General features: G+C 59.8%; 1 protein-coding gene across 2 annotated transcripts in view; it reads right to left on the bottom strand.

Moving 5' to 3' along the window:
* The window catches only part of RARA (retinoic acid receptor alpha), a 43,281-nt gene extending 27,269 nt beyond the window's left edge, over positions 1 to 16,012 (bottom strand). Inside the window, exon 1 of one of the 2 annotated variants that reach the window (XM_075561789.1) lies at positions 15,876 to 16,012. The gene's annotated coding sequence lies outside the window, so the exon portion shown is untranslated. Of the gene's footprint in view, positions 1 to 7,324; positions 7,532 to 15,875 lie in introns of those variants that run through there. The other variant, XM_075561788.1, reaches the window with a different exon arrangement.
* Positions 16,013 to 20,845: the final 4,833 nt, after the last annotated feature.

Here is a 20,845-nt window from a genome sequence, read left to right as displayed (position 1 = left end):
CCGCACTCCCTCCCTCCCCCAGTGCCGCCCCCACCAGCATGTCTCCCAAGGAACAGACCCCAGACCCACGTCCTCTAGAGCAGCGGTTCGCAGCCTTCCTCATGCCAAGACCCTTTTGTACAGCTCCTCCGGTGGCGGGGACCCCCCCCCCGGGGACCCCCCCCCCCCGTCATAACATTCTTTTCATTGCTACCTCATCACTGTGCTCCTGCTGCTGCAATGGCTGGGGCGACACCTGGGGAGGGGGTGGAGAACTGCTGCTCTGGATCCCCTGCCCTGGCACAGGCTGGGAGGGCAGGGCGGAGTAGGGCAAATCTCACACTAGAGCAGTGGGCTGGAACTATTTATCAACTTTCCAGGAGAATGGCTCGTGCGCGCGCACACACACACACACACAGAGCCAAACCTCTTCCCCCATGAGCCTCAGATGCATGGGGGGGGGGGGAGTGACCACTGCTTCATTCATTCCCCTTTTCCCAAAGGCTTCTGTGGCCAAGGTTCTGCACGTTTCCCCCAGCCAGGAGCCAACAGCATGCTACAGCCACCCCCTTTTACTTGCCCCACCACCCCAAGGGGTAGGAGACCAGGTAAGTCAGCCTCCTGGCTGCCCCGGGGGATCCTGGGAAGAGGGGGCTGGCACAGGTGGGCACAACTTCTTCCCCATCACCCCAGGAAACTCGGGGCCTGCCTCTTCATCATGCCCCACATAGGCCCGGACTCTGCGCAGCGTCCTTGCGGGAGGGGAAGGGAGGCCTCAAGTGGCCACTCCGGCCTCTAGGTGCTAGGCCTGCAGTGGGTCAGGTGCCTCCTCCATGTGGGCCCCACCAGGCCCAGGTCCTGCCCCGCTACTGGAGCCGCCCAACCTCCACACACGTCTCAGTAGAGTCTAAAGACCCTAGTACAGTGACTCTCCATCTTCCTCACGCCACGACCCTTCCATGTAGTTCCTCATGTGGTGGTGACCCCCAACCAGAACACTATTTCATCACTGGCATTTTGCTATGGTTCTGAATAGGGCGACCCCTGTGAAAGGGCGGTTCGACCCCCAAAGGGGTCACGACCCACAAGATGAGAACTGTAGGGACAGCCCAAGCTCAGGGCAGACCAGGTTCTGGGAGGGGCAAGTGGTGGCCCTGCAGGGCAGCGCCCCCAATGCAGCAGGGTCACAAGGACCCCATCCCGGAGGTTCCTGAGAAGGCAATTTCTAGGGTGGCCACTGAGCCTACCCAGGTCTCCTGCCTGGTGTTCTTTAGAAACAGAAAGTAGGTGAAAGGGCAGGGGCAGCCCAGGCCTGAGGCGCACCCTCCAGCAGCCCACAGGGAAGGAAGGAAACAGGAAGAGAGGATGGGCTAGGGGGTGGCCAGACCGCAGGACTGAGGACCCTACAAAGGCAGCTCTGTCCCTGGTGGGGGAAGGAAAGGGGCACAGACAAAAGGGCACCCCAGCCTGGAAACCACCGTCCTCAAGCCTAGACTGGCACGGGGCTTTCCCCACCCTCACCTTGGCAGTTGCCCCCTCACAGCGGCCTCCACCTCCCACCATGCAGGAAGCAGAACTCCCTCACCACGGGGAATGCAGAGACCTAGATGGCAGGTCCCCACAGCTCCCTCAATTCCCCCAGGACTGCCTAGGTCTGCCTGCTGGACCATGAGAGCAGACAGACAGACAGACAGACAGTCCGCAGGATCCCAGGCCACGAGTCCCCTCCCCACGTCCCTCCCTGGGGACCCAGGCTTCAGTGAAGCTGAAAGAGAATGAGCCCCAATCCTGCCTCAGGATATCCTTTTGGCTCAGACCCCAGACCAGGCCTGACTCAGCCCACACCCCACCCCACACCCGCCCTTGCGACCAGGCGACCCCCCAGGAACTTCCTACTCCACACCCTCCTAGTCAGTGGGGAGCACAACGAGGGGAACACTCTGCTCCAGCTTAACTGGAGGGGGGAATGGGTCCGAGTTCAGGGCACGAGGCTTCCAGAGCAGGCTGGGGAAGAGGACTGCCCCCCCCCCCACAACACCACAGTCTGCAGTGGGACCATACCTCCCTACCCTGAGCCCCTCCCCACCCAACCCCCGAGAGCCTCTGGGAAAGGGGGTCTCCCACAGGATGAGCCCGTGAGGGCAGAGGCTCCCAGGACTGGCCTCCTGATGCTGCCCAGGGATGGACAGGCCCAGCAGAGCGGGCAAGGAGAGGGCTTGCACGCTCACACTCCCGCAGGCCCGCCGCAGGCGCACACTGCCAGCCGCGGTCAGTCTCCCCAGCAGTCTGAGTGGGTGGCTGTGACTCCTTCCCACAGACAGACGTCTGGGCCCCCCAGCCCCCCCCATCTGGGGCATCAGAGACCACACACACTCAGCCTGAAGCAGCCCCTAGTCACATCCCCACTGGCTGCTCTCCCCCACCCCTCCCAAATGGGGGGGGGCAGCTCCCTCCCCACAAGAACCAGGGGTAGTGCCCACAGCGGCCATCCCCATGGCAACCAACAACAAACAGCCCGGGAACCACAGTGGGACAGGAAGTGATGGCCATGTGACAGGAAGATTTTTTTTCAGTCTGGGGGGGGAATGAAGATTGCTGGGGGGGGCCTGGGGAATCAACTGTTTCTCCCCCCCCCAAGGTTTCCCCACTTGGTGCTGGAGGGAAGAGGGCCCTAGAAAGTGGCCACCCTTCTACTGCAGTGTGTGTGGGGAGATGAGGGTGGACACCCCCCCCCCGCCCTCTCCACTTCCTGCCGTGACTGGAGATCAGAGAACTCTGCACCCTGCACCGCAGCTTCCCCTTCTCAGTCTCGATTCCTGGGCTGAAGGTTTCACTCTGGGGCAAGGAACTGCTGGAGGGAGGCCTGGAACACCTGGGGGGGGGGGCAGAAGATCCAGGGGGAGGGAGTGGAAGATCCAGGGGGAGTGGGCATTAGATCCAGGGGGAGGGATGGGGCAGAGACACTGCAAGGTAGGTGTGTACACACAGGCACACAGTGAGTGGGTCATGGTGACACAGGGCCGGCAGTGGCGGTGGCTGTAGGCACAGTGACACATACCCAGGCTGCCTGACCTCAGGCAATGGGGATGGGGTTAGGGAGGGTGGAGAAAGCAGGTGCCAGAGGACCCTTCGTGTGATGGCCCTGTCCTCAGTCTCCACTTCTATGTCTACAGGCGTCTAGGCAGGCCAAGGCCAGCCTGTGCCCAGCCCCCCTGTCTTTCCCTTGCCTTTTGTGCTAAGGAATCCCGCTCCTAGCTCCAAGGTGTCTGCCCAGACGAGGGCACCTTGGCCGGAGGTGGGGGGGGGGGCGCTGGAACCTCCCTCTACCCCCTCCCCTTCTCTGCAGATGTCCCAAACTATATTTAGCCCAAACTGGGCGGCCAGCCAGGCCCAGACTCCCCACTGGCCCGGAGCTGAGCTCCCAGTTTTTATGCAATTAAAACATTAACAGAGAAACCCCCACACACACACCCCACCCCCTACCCCACCCGTCCCACTAGGACAGCACAGTGCTAAGCACTTGACCAAGGGCAGCCCAGTTCTGCAGGCGCTGGTGGGGTGAGAGGCAGGCATCCCACAGCCAGGGCAGGGGCGCCACCAAGAGACCTGCTTGACACTTGGCGGAGGGGGAGTGGGGCTGACAGGCCGGAAGGGAAGGGCAGACCCAGTAGGGGTGGGAGGGGGGATGGTCTAGCGGCAGAAATTCCACCTGTCACTGGGCAGCCCCTTCCTGGCCTGCTCAGGTTACAGGGCTGGGGTTGGCAACAGGTGCGGGGGCCAGGCTGGCAGCAGTCTAATCTCTGGCCCCCTCCCCAGGGCCGACAGTGGTGCCTGCTGGCAGGGCAGGCGCTCTGGGTAGGGTGCCGGGTGGCCGCTGCCTAGCGGGTGAGCGGCAGTCCTTCTGTCAGACCTGGCGCCTGGCCCCCTGGGCAGGCGGTACAGTGAGGGTCTTGGGAGGCCAGGGAAAGCTTGCTTCCACAGCAGTTTCCTCTCCCCACGCGGGCGGGCTGGAGTGTGGGAGGTCTGTCTGCCTGCCTCTTCCTCCTCTTCCTCTCCAAATTCCAGGAACAGGCAAGGGAGGCTCCCGTTGCCGGGGGAGAGAGAGCAGAGGCAGGCAGTCCCAGCTGGGGTGGGGTGGGGGGGGGGGAGAGGGAGGCAGGATCCAGTCGCAGAGACACCCACGCCCGAGCCACACCGACGCTGACACATTCTCACACTCCAGGCCAGGTCCCTGCAGGCTGCCCACCCCAAGGAGACACCCAGACACCCTCAGCCAACCCTGCCAATTCCCAGAACACTCCGGCGGACACACACGGAGATCCAGGCCCTCCTGCCCGCCCACCCCTCCCTCCACCCACAAGCAGTGTGGGCTCCAGACAGCCAGCGGCTGGAGGGCGGAGACGGGAACGAGGGAAGGGAGGCAGCAGGCGTCAGAGAAGGGGCGCAGCCAAAGATCTGGGAGCTGGGGGGTATCAGTTGCCCGGCTCCTTTCCCAAAACCCAGTCAGTCAAGACAACCCTGCCAGTTTCTCACACTCTCCAACACCCCCCCCACCCCCAGGGAGGGAGGTGCTGTGCTGGGCCAGGAGAGACACCCTCTATCTAAGTCACAGGCACGGGGTTACCTTCCTCAGATACCCCTCCCCCGAGGTTCCACCCCAGGCAGGGCTCCCCACAGACCCCAAATCCCCAAAACAAACTCACGGAATCAACTCCTCTGCACAGCGACCCTACAGGACAGGGTAGAAAGCCCGTGACTTTCCGCGACCGTGAACTCTCGAGAGGTATCCTAGACAGAACCCCCCCCAGAGACCCCCCCAGACCCACTTTGCCACCCATGCTCCCTGGGGACAGGGACATGAGCATTGAAACTTGCACCTCTAGCCAGATCCCTTCTCACCTCATCACGGGGCTGGGGAGCACAGGAACCACTCCACAAGGAGTGGCATGCGTGTGGGTCAAGAGCCCCCGAAAGCCAACTTCCAAGACCAAATGGTTTGGGGGGATGTGGGGGAACCGACTGCCTGGAGCCTGAGTCAATGCACCCTAAAAGGGCCACTCTGGCAATGGTGTCTCCCTCACACTAGACAGGGTGGCAGGAACCACGTCATGGCACGTGTGGGTGACTGTGCCCAGCGGGGGAGGCAGGGGGGTGACCAGAATGGGGCAGCCCACAACTAGCTTCCTGCCAGACTGTCACAGAGGTAAGAGGAGGAGTGGGACTAGAGCAGCGGTTCTCAACCTGTGGGTCACAACCCCTTTGGGGGGGTTGAATGACCCTTTCACAGGGGTCCTCCAGTTCATAACAGTAGCAAAATGACAGTGATGAAGTAGCAACGAAAATCATTTTATGGTTGGGGAGGGTCACCATCACAGGAGGAACTGTATGAAAGGGTTGAGGCATCAGGAAGGTTCAGAACCACTGCTCTAGAGAGATGTCCCAGGGGAGCAGCAGGGGTAAGAGTGAAGGGACAGGCATATAGGGGCGACTGGAGGAGGTAATTAACCAAGGAACCCTAGTGGTGCTGGTTTAAGCATTCGACTGTTAACCAACCACAAGACTGGTGGTTCAAACCCACCAGCCACTCTGTGAGACAAAGATGAGGCTGTCTGCTCCTATAAAGATTTATTTAGAGTCGTTCTTGAGTTGGAATTGAGGGCAGTGGGTTGGTTTGGGAAAAAGGGGCCAGGATCGAGACATTACAAATCCAGAGTCTCCCCAGAGTTTCCACTGTACCTGCAACTCCCCATCACCCCTGCAAGAAACCACCTCCTCACGGGCACTGAATCACGTCCTCAAAGTCCCTCCCAATTCCAAGAATCTTTCAGCTCCCAGGGACCTCGAATCTGACCCTAGTGACCTCTCTGTCTCAGGACAGGACACTGCCCAAACTCACAGGCAATCCTGATACCCTGGCTCCTCCTTCCCAGTGGACCAGCGTGACGTCACTCACAACCACAAACTCCCTGATTCCACTGCCACCCCTGCTGTTTCAGGAAGGAGAATCACACGTCCAGCTCCAAGTCTTCCTCCCCTTGTCCCACCTCCCCCAGGGGAAGCCCCAGAGCTCCAAGACACCCAACTCACTTCAACCTGGGGCTTCCCCTACCCAGCCTACCCATCAAGTCCTGCCCTAGAGGAGAGTTTGGAGCCTGTGCCCAATTTCCTAGCAGGATCTAAGGCTCCAGACTCCACCACTTCCCCCAAACAACCTTGTAGCCAGGAAAGAGGGCAAGAAAGACCCCTGAATCTACTAACCAGGAAACTGGAGGTGGGATGCTGAAGCGAGGCTGGCAGCAATAACTGGGGGGAGGGGGGGCAGTAGGGTGGCCCCATTGAGGGCATAAAGGGGGATGCATGTTGTCAGGAAAAATTCCCTCCAAGAACATACACACACGCATACACAGCCAGCAGGCAAAAGACATTCTAGTCTTAGAGAGCCGGTGCCAGGCAGAGAGGGGTACCCCGCCATGCCAGTATGTTTGGCATCTTATCCAAGGCAGGATGGATCCCTGAGAAATTCTCCAAGGCTGGGACTTCTTATTGGGGGAAGGGTCTAATTTCTACCACCAGCCCAGCACACTGGGGTCCTAACACCCATACCACTGAGTAGCCTGACAGCCAGGCAGTACCCAGAGAGAAGGGGAGGGGACCTACCCAAGCTGGTCGTCTAGCACACCCCTTACACACACACACACACATCTGGCTAGCAGCTTCCCTGCCTCGTGGGTGGCACCAGGTCCCTGAAACTCAGCTGAGTAAGGAGAGCCAGTCTGCTCCATCGCCCCATCTCAAAAAAGCTTCCCTAACCCCATGGTAGCACTGGGTCCGGGGCACCCACACACCCCACACCGGTTCCCCTCGTTCCATGGGGAACACCAGCTAAAATAGCCCTGCCCCCAGCCTGGGTCCCGGGGGGGTTGTGGGCCCCCCAGGCTGATTCTCCCCAAACCACAGGGCGGCTCAGATAACAGAAGAGAAAGAGGGAGGGGGCTAGTCTGTTGGGCATCCGATCTCTCCCCAAACAGGTTTGAAAGTCTTTTTGTTTAGCTTGTTTTTGGAGCGATCCACGCGGTGCCACAGCTTGGGCGCCAGGGACACCCACGGCAGACAGACTCAGACGCCTCGTTGCTGCGCGCGATGACCAGAGCAGACAGACACACAGACGGGGCTCCCCCACCCTGAACAAGGCAGCGGGCTGGGACACCCAGGAAACCCCAGGTTCCCAAGTGGGGCTGCGCCTAGCACTACATCCCAGCCCGCAGCTTTTCTCCGGGGCAGGCCATGGGGTCTCCATGTCAGCTAGAGCCAGGGGGCTCCCCTAAATCCCAGAGGAAGAGTTTACCTTGCAGTCGAGGGAGGGGACAGGATCTGATTGGGGCGCCCGCAGGCGCAGCGGCTGCCGTAACCGGGCGCCTGGGTGCTGTTCGTGCTGTTCGGCGGCTTAAGGGGTGTGGGGTCCGTCCCGGAGAGAGGAGCCGTCCGGGGGGCCGAGACTCAGGGGCACAGGGCGATAGCAGCGGCCATGGTGAGTCACGTGCTGAAGCTGAAACTTTACCCTGAGCCCCAGGCTAAGGAGGGGGGGCGGAGGGTACCGAGAAAGGGGGTGGAGGCCTTCTTTTTCAGACCCGCCCCCGTCCACTCACGAGCCAATCATCATTGGGAGGGAGGAGCCACAGATTAATGCCCACCCCCTTTCCTTAACAGGCCCAGGAAAGAGGGGGTTTCTTAAAGGAGCGGCGTGTACCCGGAGCCAGGACCGTGGGAATCTGGAAGAATCCTGCCCCTCCTTGCCGAAGGAGGGAAGCTAGAGAATGAAGCTCTGCAGGGGGGAATGGAAAAGGAGCTTGGAGGAGAAAGGTGCGGTGCGTGGTATCCTACACTTGCTTCTCCCAACCACAAGCCCCCACACTCACAGGCGCACGGAGCCTGCCACCGCCCCCGCCTTGCACCCCCGGGAAAGGGAGGCGGGGGCGTAATATGGAAGTGGGTGGATCCAGTGGCTTCCCATAATTATAATCGTGATCCAAGGACCGGTGAGACTGAGCGCTGTGAGACCTTGAGCAAGTCACTTCCCTTCTCCGGTCTTTTCTCACGAGCAATAGAGTAACCGAGTGCAGGAGCTGACCCCCCCCACCCCCACCCCCGCGCGTCCGTCCAACCACACTGCGCCCCAGCTGCTCCGGCTCCAGTGGGTCAGGGAAGCCCGGCCCTGCTCAAGTGCCCTTGTTCAGAAGGGCGGCGGCTCTCAGGGCCTCCAGTAGGGGGGTGCAGCTGCCCCTGCTCCTGCCAGCCGCGCAGGGTTCGCAGTCCGGCTGGGTAAAGCCTGGGCCACTCTGCGAGGACAGAGAACCCAGTCCCCGGTCCAGCCACAGCCGCCTCCCAGCCGGTAGCGGCTCCTTTTGTGAGAATCCTCAAGGAGGGGGCGGGGTAAGGAAGCGGGATCCCAGAGGAACCCTCCCCGCCTCCCCCATTTTTCCCGGGTGAAGTGACCATAGTGCCCTCCCCCAGACCTCCACCCCAACGAGAAGCCAGACCACTGGCCAAGCTCTCAAATGCACCAGTCCGGCGACCCCTGCTTGACAGCGGAGGGCTTGTCCAGGGCCCCATGGGTTGCGGGGCTCAGCCTAGAGTTGAGGTATCTGTTGTCTCCCACCCCCTCCTTGTTAAGGTTGCACGTCAGGGCGACATCCCCCCCACACTGGTGGGTGGCAGGCTCTGGGAAGCAGGCTCTGCCCTGCGGTCCCCAACAGGAGAACGGCCCGGCAGGGCAGCCGTGACTGCGCTGGCCCAGGCCCCTTCCCGCCCGCTGGGCTCGGACTGTCTCCGGCTGCGTCTGGATTTCCGTCTGTCCGCCCGCCGGTGCGAACCGCCCGCCCAGGCCCCGCCCGCTCTGTCCCGTCCAGATCCATCCGCAAACGTGCGCTCAGCGGACAGGAATGCGCCAATGGCTCCCAGATGTGGACGCCGCCGCTTAACCCCTTCCCCGCCAGTGGCCGCTCAGTCTGAGCCCAGCCCCGCTCGGGGTGGGGAGCGCAGAGCTTAGGAGGGGTTCAGTGGCAGCTCGCCCCCACCCCCCTCAGGCTCCTTCTGGATCTAGGTCCCACCAGACTGGCTTCCAGGCTAGACGGAAGGCTCCTGGCTACAAAACTGCAGAGGCTCCTCCCACGTGGGCCGAGGAGGCGTGCACACCTGCAAGCTGAGCTTGCCGACCAGGTTGGCTCCTCCTGCACAGTCAGGCAGCCTCAAGCACACCCGGAGCACGCCTGCAGGTACTTAGGTGCACAGGGAGCCAGCACTTACAAGACAGGAGTTTGGGCACATCCTAGAACAAGAAACAGTGGTGGGGTATACCCACCGGACGACTAAATCCCAGCGGCTCAGCTACCCTGCACACAAGACCGCCGCCGCCAGCGGGCGCCCAGACGGCCCGGGTACTGGTATTCCTGCTGCACGGTCCAATTCCACTGCGGCTTGACTCAAGGAGGCAGAAGAGGTCCCAGGTGGCAAGGCAAGGAGGGATGGGCTGGAATCTTCAGCAGCATGGGCCCTAGCAGGAGTTCCTCCCTCTTCAGGACAGATACCCCTAGGGGGCCCACCTCTCTGCTCCTGTACACAGAGGAGGTGGGCTTCTAGAGGACAGCCCTTCCAAAAGAGAGAGAGAGAGCCTACAGGGCCAAGGCCAGTAACAGCCCCCACCCCTCAACCCCCAATTCAAACAAGTTACGAGACAGCTTTAGGCTCCAAGGTGAGCAGCTAGTACCTCTAAGGCAGGTCACTCTCTCAGCCTGGGCAGACTCCAGAAGCCCAATCCTGTCACTGGGAGCTTCACAGGAAGTGGGAAGCAATTGACCCTCCAAGACCACCTGGATGCAGGTGGGCTGACTGAGGGAATCCTCTGGAAAGGGTCCTCCCATCCATATTCCCTTCCCCCACCTCCACAGCTCATCCCCAAAGGCACTCCTTGGTGGCCCTGCCCCTTAGAGTCTCTGGTCTGGAAGGGCTCCTGTTCCCTCTGTCGCTGAGAAAACCCATGTTGAGAAAGTCAAGTGCCTTGCCCAAGGTCACACAGCGTGTCACCAGCAGAGCTGGCCATCCACCACAGTCCTTTCCTGTTGCTTCTGAACACAACCCACGTCCACTCCACCGGGTACTCTGTTGCCTCTTCCTTCACCACCCTCACTCCACCCCATTGCCAAGTGGGCCACACAGAGAGACACCTTGCCTGGCAGGTTTGTGGGTGGGGCCAGGTCAGGAGAGCCAGGGAAAAGCCATGGGAGGGTTTCTGCATAACCCCTCCCCAAGCACAAGCAAGGTGCCCACCTCCCCAGCAGGCATGGCGGGTGACTCAGCTGCATCCGGGGGAGATACCAGGGCAGTGACTCACCTACCGAGAAGAGCTGAGCCTGGCACTTTGCCAGTGCCAGGACAGAAGTGACTTAGTCACAGGGACTGTGATGTCTGGCAGGCACAGCCCAGAGATCGGGGACAGGGGCCGGCTGTGCCCTTCAGAGTTCTCTATGCCCGCTGGTGAAGTTCAGGCCTCAGCATCGGGGTGAGCCATAGCTGTGCCCACCCTGTCCCCTCACCACTGCCCACCCCCACTCTGCCAGGTCTTGCTTGGGGCAGATGCATGTAGTGAGACCCCTGGCCTACCCTGCCCCCCTGCAACCTGCCCCCTGCCCATCACTCACCACCCAGTCTCCCACCAGCCCCACCTCCTCTGCCACCCAAGTTGTACCCAGGCAGTGAGTCTCCTTTAACATGTCCTGGCAGCACCCCTGCCCCCACAGCCCCTCTCAGCCCCCACACACGCACTCACACACACTGCCAGCCCAGCTCTGCCAGCAGCTGCTGAAGTTGTCAGCAGGACGGGAAGCTGAGGGCGGGTGAGGGATTGAGTTACCAGAGGCTGATGGGGGTGGGCTGTCACCCAATCCCTTTCCTCAGCTAGTCCTCCTCCCGGCTGGGGCACCATCTTCCTCACCCACCTGCCTCCCTCCCCACCTCTGGCTGGTAGCCTACTGCCCTTAGCCCCCACCCTCTCCACCCAGGCTAGAAAATAAGTGTTCAGGGCTATCTGTCATGCTCAAACCAGTCCGACATGTGAGAGGCAGCTGCCAACAGAATGCGTTTTTCGGCTCAGGCATTTGTGGGCACGGGAAGCCCAAGGGGGGCTCCCGTGACTGCCCAGGTCCCAGAAGTTGGTAGGGCCCGAGGTGAGTGGCCAAGCCGCAGGGTCTGCATCCAGTTGCGCTATGGACAGTCCACCTGATTGACAGACCAGGGACTGAGAAATCCATGCCCTACCCCCTCCCTGCCCTGCGGAGGGAGGGGGCGGGCTCCTGGCTACCACTTTGACCCATTGGGACCTCAGTACAGAGACAGGGCAAGCACGGGAGGCGGGGCATGGGGGTAATGTGCTGGCTGAAGTCCTGTCTAGAGCACCTCCTTCCAGCTGGCTCTGAACTGGAGCTGAGGGATAGGTGCCCCACACAGGGCCCTGAACAAGTCCGAGGGGCGCCATTCACTGTGTGGCCCAGGGGACAGCACCTCTGCAGTTGGGCACCATGGTAGCTCTGGGGATGAGGTGAGGCAGGAGGCAAGGACCATGATGCTCCACTGAAGCTTCTAGCATCCTCTGCTCCTGCCACCAGCATCTAGATCTCCAGGTGGGGGGTGGGGGTGGGGGGGTGGGGAGGACTCTATTCTCACTTGCCATTAGACGCCTGGCTCCCTTTTTTCCCTGGGCTTGGTAAACCACCTCCCCGACCTGGAGGTCCTGGGCCTGGCTGGAGCGAGCATGCCAGGACACTATGGTCAGAGCCCTCCCCTCACTGGATCTCTGCTCTGAGGGCGCTGGGCCAGGTGCCTCTTCTCAAAGGTGCCACAAACCCCACAGCTAGCCAGCCTGCGCACCTGTTGGAACCTGCCCAGCCCCTCTGTTCACACCAGTGGTACAGGCCACCCAAACAAACCCGAGCCCCATGGGCTACCAGGCTGGACACAAGACACTTTCACCTGGTGGGGACGTCATGAGAAGCCCACTGGGCTGGACGGGGGACCTAGCACAAACAAGCAGAGGTGGATGCCACCCAGGAGAGCCTGACCAAAGGCCTTCCTGGCTGTGCAGGGAGGCCCCACCTGCATGGTGAGGGTAAAGGCAAGAGAGGGCAGGGGGCCTGGGTCCGGAAAAAACTAAGAGGTGCTAAGAGGCAGTCCTATCTCTCAGGCCTCAGTTTCCTCCTCTGTAAGGAGGCAGGGTTGTCTAGTGGGGGCGCCGGCGTTCAAGGCCCTTTCAGTTCTAAGTCCAGCTGTACTGCGCCCAGGGGACTGAGCCCTCTACCTGCATCAGGCCCCTCTCCGCAAGGCCCTGCCCTGCCAGCAAACCTCCTCGCTCCATCTGCCGCCCCTCACCTTGGCTAGCCCCTCAGCCTGTGCCGTGCTTTTCTGCACGTCCCTCCTGCCAGGGGCAGCCCAACTAAAAATAGTCCCTGCAGCCTTTCTCGCCCACAGCTGCCCAAAGCGCAGGAAATGAGGGGGGCAGGGAGGCCCGTGTCCTGCCCTGCTCCATAGACTCCCAGCTCAGAGCCATGCCCAGCACTCCAGCCTGGAGCTAGTGCCAACTTGGCCACCTCGGGGGGCATCCCACACCCCTTCCCTTGGGGGAGGCCTGCCCCTAAGTGCCCGCAGTCACAGAGCTGCCCCTGCTGGGGCAGGAGGCGGGGCAGGCAAGGAGGCAAGCGGTCGAGAGGGAACCCTTCCCAATTTCTGACAAATCAGTGCCAACCACATTGTGGGCACCAAGAGGGCAGGCCTGGCTCCACCGGTTAGTCTTTTGAGGGCAGAGGGAATTGGCATGGGGAAATTTGTACTGGCTTCCTTTATCCTGGCCCAGCTGGAGGGAGAACAAACTAGTGCCCTGGTCTCAATTACTCTAGTCTCCTGCCCACCCCCAAATGTGTGGGTAAACCCAGGAGTTTTGAGAGTCACCCCCCAGATACCATGGGGAAAAAAGAAGCTAAAAAGAATAGAGAAGATCTTGGCTGCCCATATGAGAAGCTGGAAGCCTGGAGGCGAGACTCGGCCATGCCTGCCAGGCTGGACAGGGCTGCCAACCCTGTCGCCAGCATCTGCTGTCCCCAAGCTGAGTCAGAGGCTAGGAGGGAAGAGCAGTGGGTGCTGCAGTGCCGGGGCACCAGCCCCCATGCCTCTCCCATCTGGGATTCTGACACCCCCCCAACCCTGGGAGGAGGCAGGCCCTCACCAAGCTGAGGAAGGAAGCCAGCTGAGCGACTCTCTGGAGGCCTGTGGGGAGCCCAGCCTGGCCCCAGGAGGCGGCGGGAAACCAGGCTTCCTGGTACCCAGCCCCCGCCCACCAGTGGGGAGAGAGTGAGAGAAGTACTTTGGAGGGGAAGGGAGCACAGGGCAGGGCACCCCCCCTCCCCCCACCCCGCAGCTCCCAGATGTGACCAAGTAGGTGCCTGGGGGCTGGGCCAAACAAGGAAGAATGCTGGTTCTGGGATAGGAAGGTGGGGCAATCGGGCCCTCACCTCCCAGAGTGCCCTCCCCCTAACCTCCAGACCCCAGCCCATCATTCCTGAGCATCCCCTGGCACCCCTTCCCCAGGGCCAAGTAAAGTCAAGGAGTCCACAGGCCCAGGGTGGCACCAGGAGGCCCCAGCAGTGCCAGGGGCAGCCCTCAGCCCATCCTCCCGCTGGCTTCTCTCCCGCCTGCCTGCTCTCAGTCACCACACATATCTCAGCTGTCGATTCTGATTAGGGCTTCTGCCCAGTGAGCGGACAAGGAGGCCACTGGGCATGGGAGAGACAGGGACAAGGACGCTGAGCAAGGTTGGCAGAAGGAAGGTGAAGGCAGGTCTCAGGGGAGAAGGTGTGGAGCCTGGAGGGAGGCTGGGGGGACACCCATCCTTCCTGGCCACGAGCTCTCTGGTGACAGCCACAATCCGCATCAAGGGACTTCTGCACCCCCTGGGGAACAGTCCTGCAGGCTCCTCTGGCCTGGCCAGGCAAGGAAACTGCAGGCAGAGTGTTTGACCTAGATTTGGGGGGTGGGGAGGCTCTCCTAGAAAGGTCCCCAGCCATCACCAACATTTGCACCGAGCTTTACGATTTATGGGATCTTATCCGTGATGTTTTTAAGAGCCCTAATAGTATATTCCTTAAAGTGATCGGCTGCAAACCACAAGGCCAGGGGTTCAAACCCACCCACCAGCTGCTCTGTAAGAGAAAGAAGAGGCAGTCGTTTCTGTGAAAATGTACAGAAAACCCTCTGGGTAGTTCTACTCTGACCTACACGGTTGCCAGGAGGCAGCTTGATGGCAGTGGGCTTGGTGGGTGTGAGGTCTTTATGGTGACGTCCCTACCGGGAAGGTGAAGGCAGAACTCAGGGGAGAAGGAAAAGGTCCTGGGGGACATCTGTCCTTGTTGGTAACAGGCACAAGCTGCAGGCAGGATTTGCTACCGATTGTCATTTCTATAGATGAAAAAGCAGAGGCTTAGGGAGGAGGCCACCCTGGATAGGTACGCTGTTACCTGGCCCAGCTTAACAATGGAGCCTCTTTCTCAGGGGTCCAAATGCTTGGCCATTGCTCACACTCAGAGCCTCTACTTCCCTCTGGGCAGTCACAGCTAGAAAGACCTGAACCCAGTCGTCCTTCTATCCTTTCTCCAAATGCCACCCACCCCACACAGAGCTAGAAGGGTGCCCCCCCCATGTGACCATTCTCTTCCACTTGAACCCCTCCCCAGGCTACTGTCTTAACAGCCAGATGCGCTCAGGCTTCCTTACACCAGTCTGCTTACCCCTCCAGCAAACCAGAATGAGATGCCTTAGATCTTCGCTGGCAGGTAGGCAGGAGGACCCAGCTCTGTAAAGAGGGTGCCATGCAGCCCTCTCCCAGCAAGGTGGCAGGAGGACAGCTGCTGGCTGTGTCTCGGGGCCTCCCAGCTCTGGGGTAACACCAGGAGCCTGTGGCTGGGAAAGCCAAGGAGCCCAGGAGCTGCCCCATCTGGTCCACACCCCCTTTCCCAGCCATCTGGGCTGAGCCTGTTCTGGTCCAGCCACACTGTGGAGTCCTCCCCTTCAACGCATGCTATCCTTCCATCCGGTGGTCCCTCTGTCCAAAGCAAACCTATTGACAGCCACAGGCAGGCCCGGGTGTGTGGGGGTGGGTGGTGGGGATTCTTTGCAATAGCTATTAATAGTTGGCAGGGATAGGGGCTCAAAACAGATATGATTTTCCCTAGCGGGCAAGGGCACCCAAACTCCCACGACCTCTACCCCCTCCAGTAAAGCCGCTGGCCACCCAGGTGTGAGCTGGACCTGGAAGAGACGGGAGTTCTCCTACTAGGTGAGTAGGAAGTGTGTGTGGAGGGTGGGGTGGGGGGGCGTCCTGAACGCTTAGGCTTGGGGAGCAGAGAAGGCACGAGAGACCCCCCCCCACTGGGAGCCTCAGGTCCCTCAGGCCCCAGCCCGCCCCCCACACACCCCAGGTTCCACAATTCTCCAGTCTAGGTGCGGTGGGGGGAAGGGGTATTAGCCAACACTGCAAAGGAGGGTACAGGGCGTGGGGCCTGCCAGGCGCCCCCCTCCTCCCTCCACCCTACTTTCCAGTCGTAGCTGCTGGAGAACCGGAGAAAGCCTCGAGGCCTGTTGGGAGGGCGCTACAGGGTGCAGGGTTGCCGGGGCGCAGAGCCAGCAGACATCCTCCTGTCCCCAAGCTCCTGCCTGCCTCGGAGGACTACGCTGAGAGGTGGGGGAGGAGGGATGGGGAAAGCCTGAACTGGCGAGGCGGCGGCTGCCGGATGCGAAGCCCAGGGTCCGGGTCGGACGGCGGCCTGGGGAGAATTCAGAAGGGGTGCGCGTGATCCTACCTGTTCAGGTGTGTGCCGGCAGGGGGGCGATGGGGTTCCCAGGAGAATCGGGGAAGCCCTCTCAGCTCAATTCAGGATTCCCCCCAGCTTCTGGGTTAGGCTGCTGCAAAAGGCACTGGTTTCCGTTGGGTCTTAAAGTCCACTCGCCAGACGGTTGGCTCCCCACGCCCTCTCCTACCAGCCCGACTGGGTCAGCGGGTGCAGAGTTGAGGACTGACTGGGGGATAGGGGTGGAAGAGGGCGGGGAATATCACCCATCAGGAGAAAAATGAGGGTCTTGATCACAGGCTGGGGATAGGAACAGCCCCTAGTCTGAAACCCACAGCACAAGGATTAGAGGTGATTTCCCGAAGGGCTGCCCCTGGCAGATGGGTTTGGGCTGTGGTGCTAGGGAGAGGGCCAGAGCTCTCTCCTCAAGTCGCTTGCCTCCTGGGAATTCAAGGAGGCATGCTTCTTTGGAAAGTGCTCACATCTGCCCACTCCCCTCCAATGCAGACAGACAGGCTCTCCGTCCCTCCCTATTATTCCAAAGGACCAGGCAGCCACCTCAGGGGGCAGCTACCTGGTTTCAGCAGTGACAGGATGCCTGGAATAGCACTTAGGGACTGAGGGGGTGGTGGTGTGTGTGTCTGGGGGTGAGAGGGAGGGGATGTGTGCAAGTACACATCCAGATGGGGGTATGATTCCGATTCCATGGCACGGCAGGGGGAAGGAAAAAGGAGATGAATTTGGGCGGCACTCAAGGTCCCAAATAGCAGTTGTCAGCGGCAGAACAGGGCCCAGAACCTAGAGGGCCCTGAGTACCCCTACCCACATTCGCAACAGCATCCCGCATCTTTCCCAGAAAGGACGCATGGAAGAGAAGCAAGATCTTCCCAGGTAACCCTTTGGGCAGGATTCTGCTTAACACAACCAGAGGCTGAGGACCAGCAGCAACTTCTTGGGAGCTGGAAAGGGAGAAGTCAGATGGCCTCGGCAGGCTGGGGAGACAATGGGGAGCCTGCAGAGGGCTAATGTTTTCGCAAGCAGAGTGAGTGTCTCCAGCAGCAAAGCAGGGAATATGTCACTGGGTAAAGGGCCGGGGGAACTCAAGGGCAGACTTCAGGGAATGGAGAAAGCAAGGCAGCTTCCTAGAAAGGCTGAGGGCAAGAACATGGCCTTTCTGTGGCAGGCCAGGAGGATCTGGGGAAAGGTGAGGCCAGAGGGCCCCAGGATGGAGACTCCGGGTGAGCTCAGGTCAAGCCGCTCACCCTAATGTGCCTCAGTTCTCTCCCAGCTGTTAAACAGGGCTCTTGGCTCTGCCCAGGCAAAGTTAATGAGTGTTTACAAAAGGGTTTGGAGAGCCTCAGATCTCAGCTGGGCTACCACTACTGTTATAAAGCTCAATAAGGGTTGAGTGTGATGGGGAGAATAATAAGGGAAACGGGGGTGGGGTGGGACAGACACTCTTACCAACTGAGGCTAAAACCAAACTCCAGAGAAACACAAGCCTCAGCTGCCACAGGATATCCTTGCCCAGGGATGGAGGTCACCACCATACCTCTAGCCGCCACCAGAGGCTGGCCTCCAGCTAGCTGGAGGCAGAACCCAGACAAGCAGCTGGTCTTCATTAACTCCAGCTTTTTTTCACCCCCCACTGGGAACCCACAGCTTCTCCAGGCCCAGGCTAGAGGGGGCTGCCCTAGCCTGACCTTGCAGCCGAGTGGGGGGGCACCACATGGAAGGATGGCCAAGTCACCAGGTGCAAAGAAAAGTTGGAGCAAGAGGCCCTTCTCCCATTGGGAGCCTGCCCGAGGAGAGAAGGGACTGGAAGGGAGTGTGGGGGTGAGAGGGTGGAGGTGGGGGAATTTAGGGCAAACTGCAGGCAGTGAAGTCAGCTGGATGGAGGCCCAGAAACCCCCACACCCTGCGGCCAAGTCTTACTCTAGCTTTGCTTTCTGCTTGAGTCTTGGCAAGGCTCCAAACTGGAGAAGGCCTGGCTGCCCCTTTCCGCCTCCCTACCCCCACCCTTATTAAATACACATTTTATCTCTCAGCATCTTCATTATCGTAACTGGAGGAGACAAGCAGAGGATGGCGGCAGCAGAGAGCGTCAGGAGAGGGAGGGCGGGAGCAGGCGCACCCTTGTTATAAAGTGCTGATCCAGCTCTTTCAGGCAGTGTGGGAAACAGAGGAGAGATCAAAGGGAGGCAGGCTGATTCAGAACTCAATTAGAGCATTTTTTAAAAGAAGCTTGCTCTCTCCTTTCGCCAGGCTTCAGACAGCCTCTACTCAGGCCCCTTGCACCCAATTAGCTCCTGCTCCCAGTGCCTTGGGGCTGGGAATCAAGGGGAGGCCAGGGGCCATGGCTTCTCCCCTCAGAAGGCACCTCTTCTGAGCCCCAGGAGGTTGTTGGCAGCTTAAGAGGCAGTGTTGGAGGGGCTCGGGTCTTCTCAGGAAGTGGTTGAGACCACCACTTGCTCTGGAAGCCCTCTAACTGAAGGCACTTTTTGGCCAACACAGGGTTGCTAAGGGCATCCAGACAGGTAGCCTTCTCCCGTCTGTTGGCAAGACTTCCCCCTCAACAAGGCTTCCCTAGGGCAATGTGCAAGTGGCTGCAAGCAAAATACACCGCATCAGAGGGAGCTATGGGGACTCAGTAGGTGAGGCCAACAGCTACCGTCCACTGTCAAAGTGCACCCGCCAGGTACCAGGGGTTGTGCTACTCCTCAGTGCCAGTCACATTGGCCTCCAGCTAAGGACTATCCTCAAATGGAAAGGCAGCGTCCCATCTTATCAGGTGCGGGGAGCTGATGAAGCCCCTGGGGGCGTGAAGTAGAAGCCTCCTCGTGGTGGTGATACAGAAGGGCCTGGCAGCCTGCTGCCAAAGCCCACTGCCTGGAGTCAGTCCCAATCCTTTGAGACCCTACAGGAGAGCAGAACTGGCCCTGTGGGTTTCTGAGGCTGCACATCTTCATGGAAGATGCTCTCCTGTGGAGCCGTGGGTGGCACCAAACTGCTGACCTTGCTGTTAGCAGCCCCACAGTCCATTTTGCCACAAGGGCCAGACCGCTCAAAAAAAAGCCTACAGAGCAGTTCTGCTCTGGGATACTGGCTCATCTCACTCTACAGCACGCTTGGGTGGTTTTCGCTGGTTACCCTGCATATGATTCCCAAAGGTCTAACCTGACCGACTGTGAGGAGGGGCCACGAACAGGTAGCGTTTGTGAATGGGGGGTACAGTATGAGCCCACAGGGCCTAACAAGCAGGGATGGGGACAGACACATGGGACTCTAACTCCAATCCTGGTGCTGTCAGTTCTCCTGGTGGCAGTACTAACTCGAGTATTTTCAATCCTTTGGTGGTCTTAGACCCTCTTTCCCTGTTCTTACTGGCGTATCGTGTTCGGGCAGTCCACAGAGGGTGGGCAGTGGGCTGTGGCCACTCTTGTGATCTTGGGGGAGCCTGGACCTCAGTCTTGCCAGCTCTGTAGCCAGAGGCAAGTCTTCATGGAGCCAGCTCTGGGGCTGAAACCCAGACCAGCTTTAACATGCCTGTGTTCCTAGAGCACTACCTCCGTGCAGATGGTGGGAAAAATCATCATCTGCTGCCGTGGGGAACAAAAGGAGCCAGAGTATAGACACGCAGCCCACCACCTTCAAGGTCAGTCAGCATCTTTGACACCACGTTACGTGAAGCAGCTTCTAGCTCTTCCCAGCCCACTGAAGACCCCACCTCACCCTACAGCTCTGAGTTCAAGGTAAAAAGCGAGCAAGAAAAAGCCTTCCTTCCTTTAACTGTTCAAATGACACAGGTCCTCCCTGACATGTCTCTGCTCCCGCAAGGGCGGTGGGCACCACACAGGGACTGGAAGTCGGCTTCACGCTTCGTTGACAGAACCAGCCCTGTTCCACTTGCTGAGGTCTTAAGAGCAGCAATGACCTAGAAATTGACAGTGGGAGGGAGAAAGGAAGAAAACAAACCAATATACGGGAACCCTCTTTCTAAATACAAGGGGAGAGAGGGGAGGGGGCGGGGAGAGAAATGTGATCCTGGCTGGCAGCCCTGAAGGAGGATTCGCAGCAGCCCCACTGGGAGGCAAGCCTTGTTCCCAACTTAAGCTCCAGTGAGGAGGCAGGCGCCGAGCCTCCAGCCCAGCGAGGTGGGGAGGCCACTCGTTTCTGGGCAGGAGCCCACTGTGGACACAGAACAGACAGCAGCTGCCCACAGTGTGGAAACAAACTGTAAAGCAGTCACGTCTCTTAAGGCTGCAGCATCCAATAAAATGTAATTTAAATCAAGCCTCGCATCTGTTCTCAATCCCATTCAGTCTCTGCTTTCCGTCAGCCTTCGGACAATCTTTGCGATTATGCTTAACCCTTACAGCCCCAAACACCTTCCAACCTTTTCAGTGCTGGAGGAATGAGGCTCCTAGTTTGTGAATGGCTTCAGAGAGGCTGGATGCTCTCGGGGAAGGTGGGGGTGGAGGAGGGCAGTGTACATTTCAGCAGGCTCTGCTTCACCCATACCACCTGCCATAACCCAGCTCACATTGCAGAGATCGGGGGGCAGGACGAACACAACAGTGGCCGGGCGGCCGTTCGTGCTCGTATCAAGTTCCTAAATGTAAGGCCTTGTTGGGGAGGCAGAAGGCAAGCAGCAGAGCAGTTGGGGACAGCAGAGGCTTGGTCCCTGGTCCTCAGACTGATGCCACACAAGCAGTTGCTTGAGTTCTAAGAGCACAACAACTTCCCACAGGAATCCAGTCCCTTTGCCCCTCCAAAAAGTACCCCAGCCCCAAGCCTGCACTTCCTAAGGCAGCCAGTGTTGTAATGGTGCCCTCTGCTGTCCTCAACCAAAACTGCCACTTGACGCCACTGGAAACCAAACCCAGGAGAGGCACCTGGAGTAAACATATGGATTAATTTGCCTAATGAGATAAATAGGTTGCTGTACACACACACACCCCACCATCCCACATTCCCAAACT

Source organism: Tenrec ecaudatus, chromosome 10, assembly GCF_050624435.1.
Source record: "Tenrec ecaudatus isolate mTenEca1 chromosome 10, mTenEca1.hap1, whole genome shotgun sequence".
Classification (NCBI taxonomy): domain Eukaryota; kingdom Metazoa; phylum Chordata; class Mammalia; order Afrosoricida; family Tenrecidae; genus Tenrec; species Tenrec ecaudatus.
Note: the sequence above shows the minus strand (reverse complement) of the source record. Positions and strands in the feature narration are given on the sequence as shown.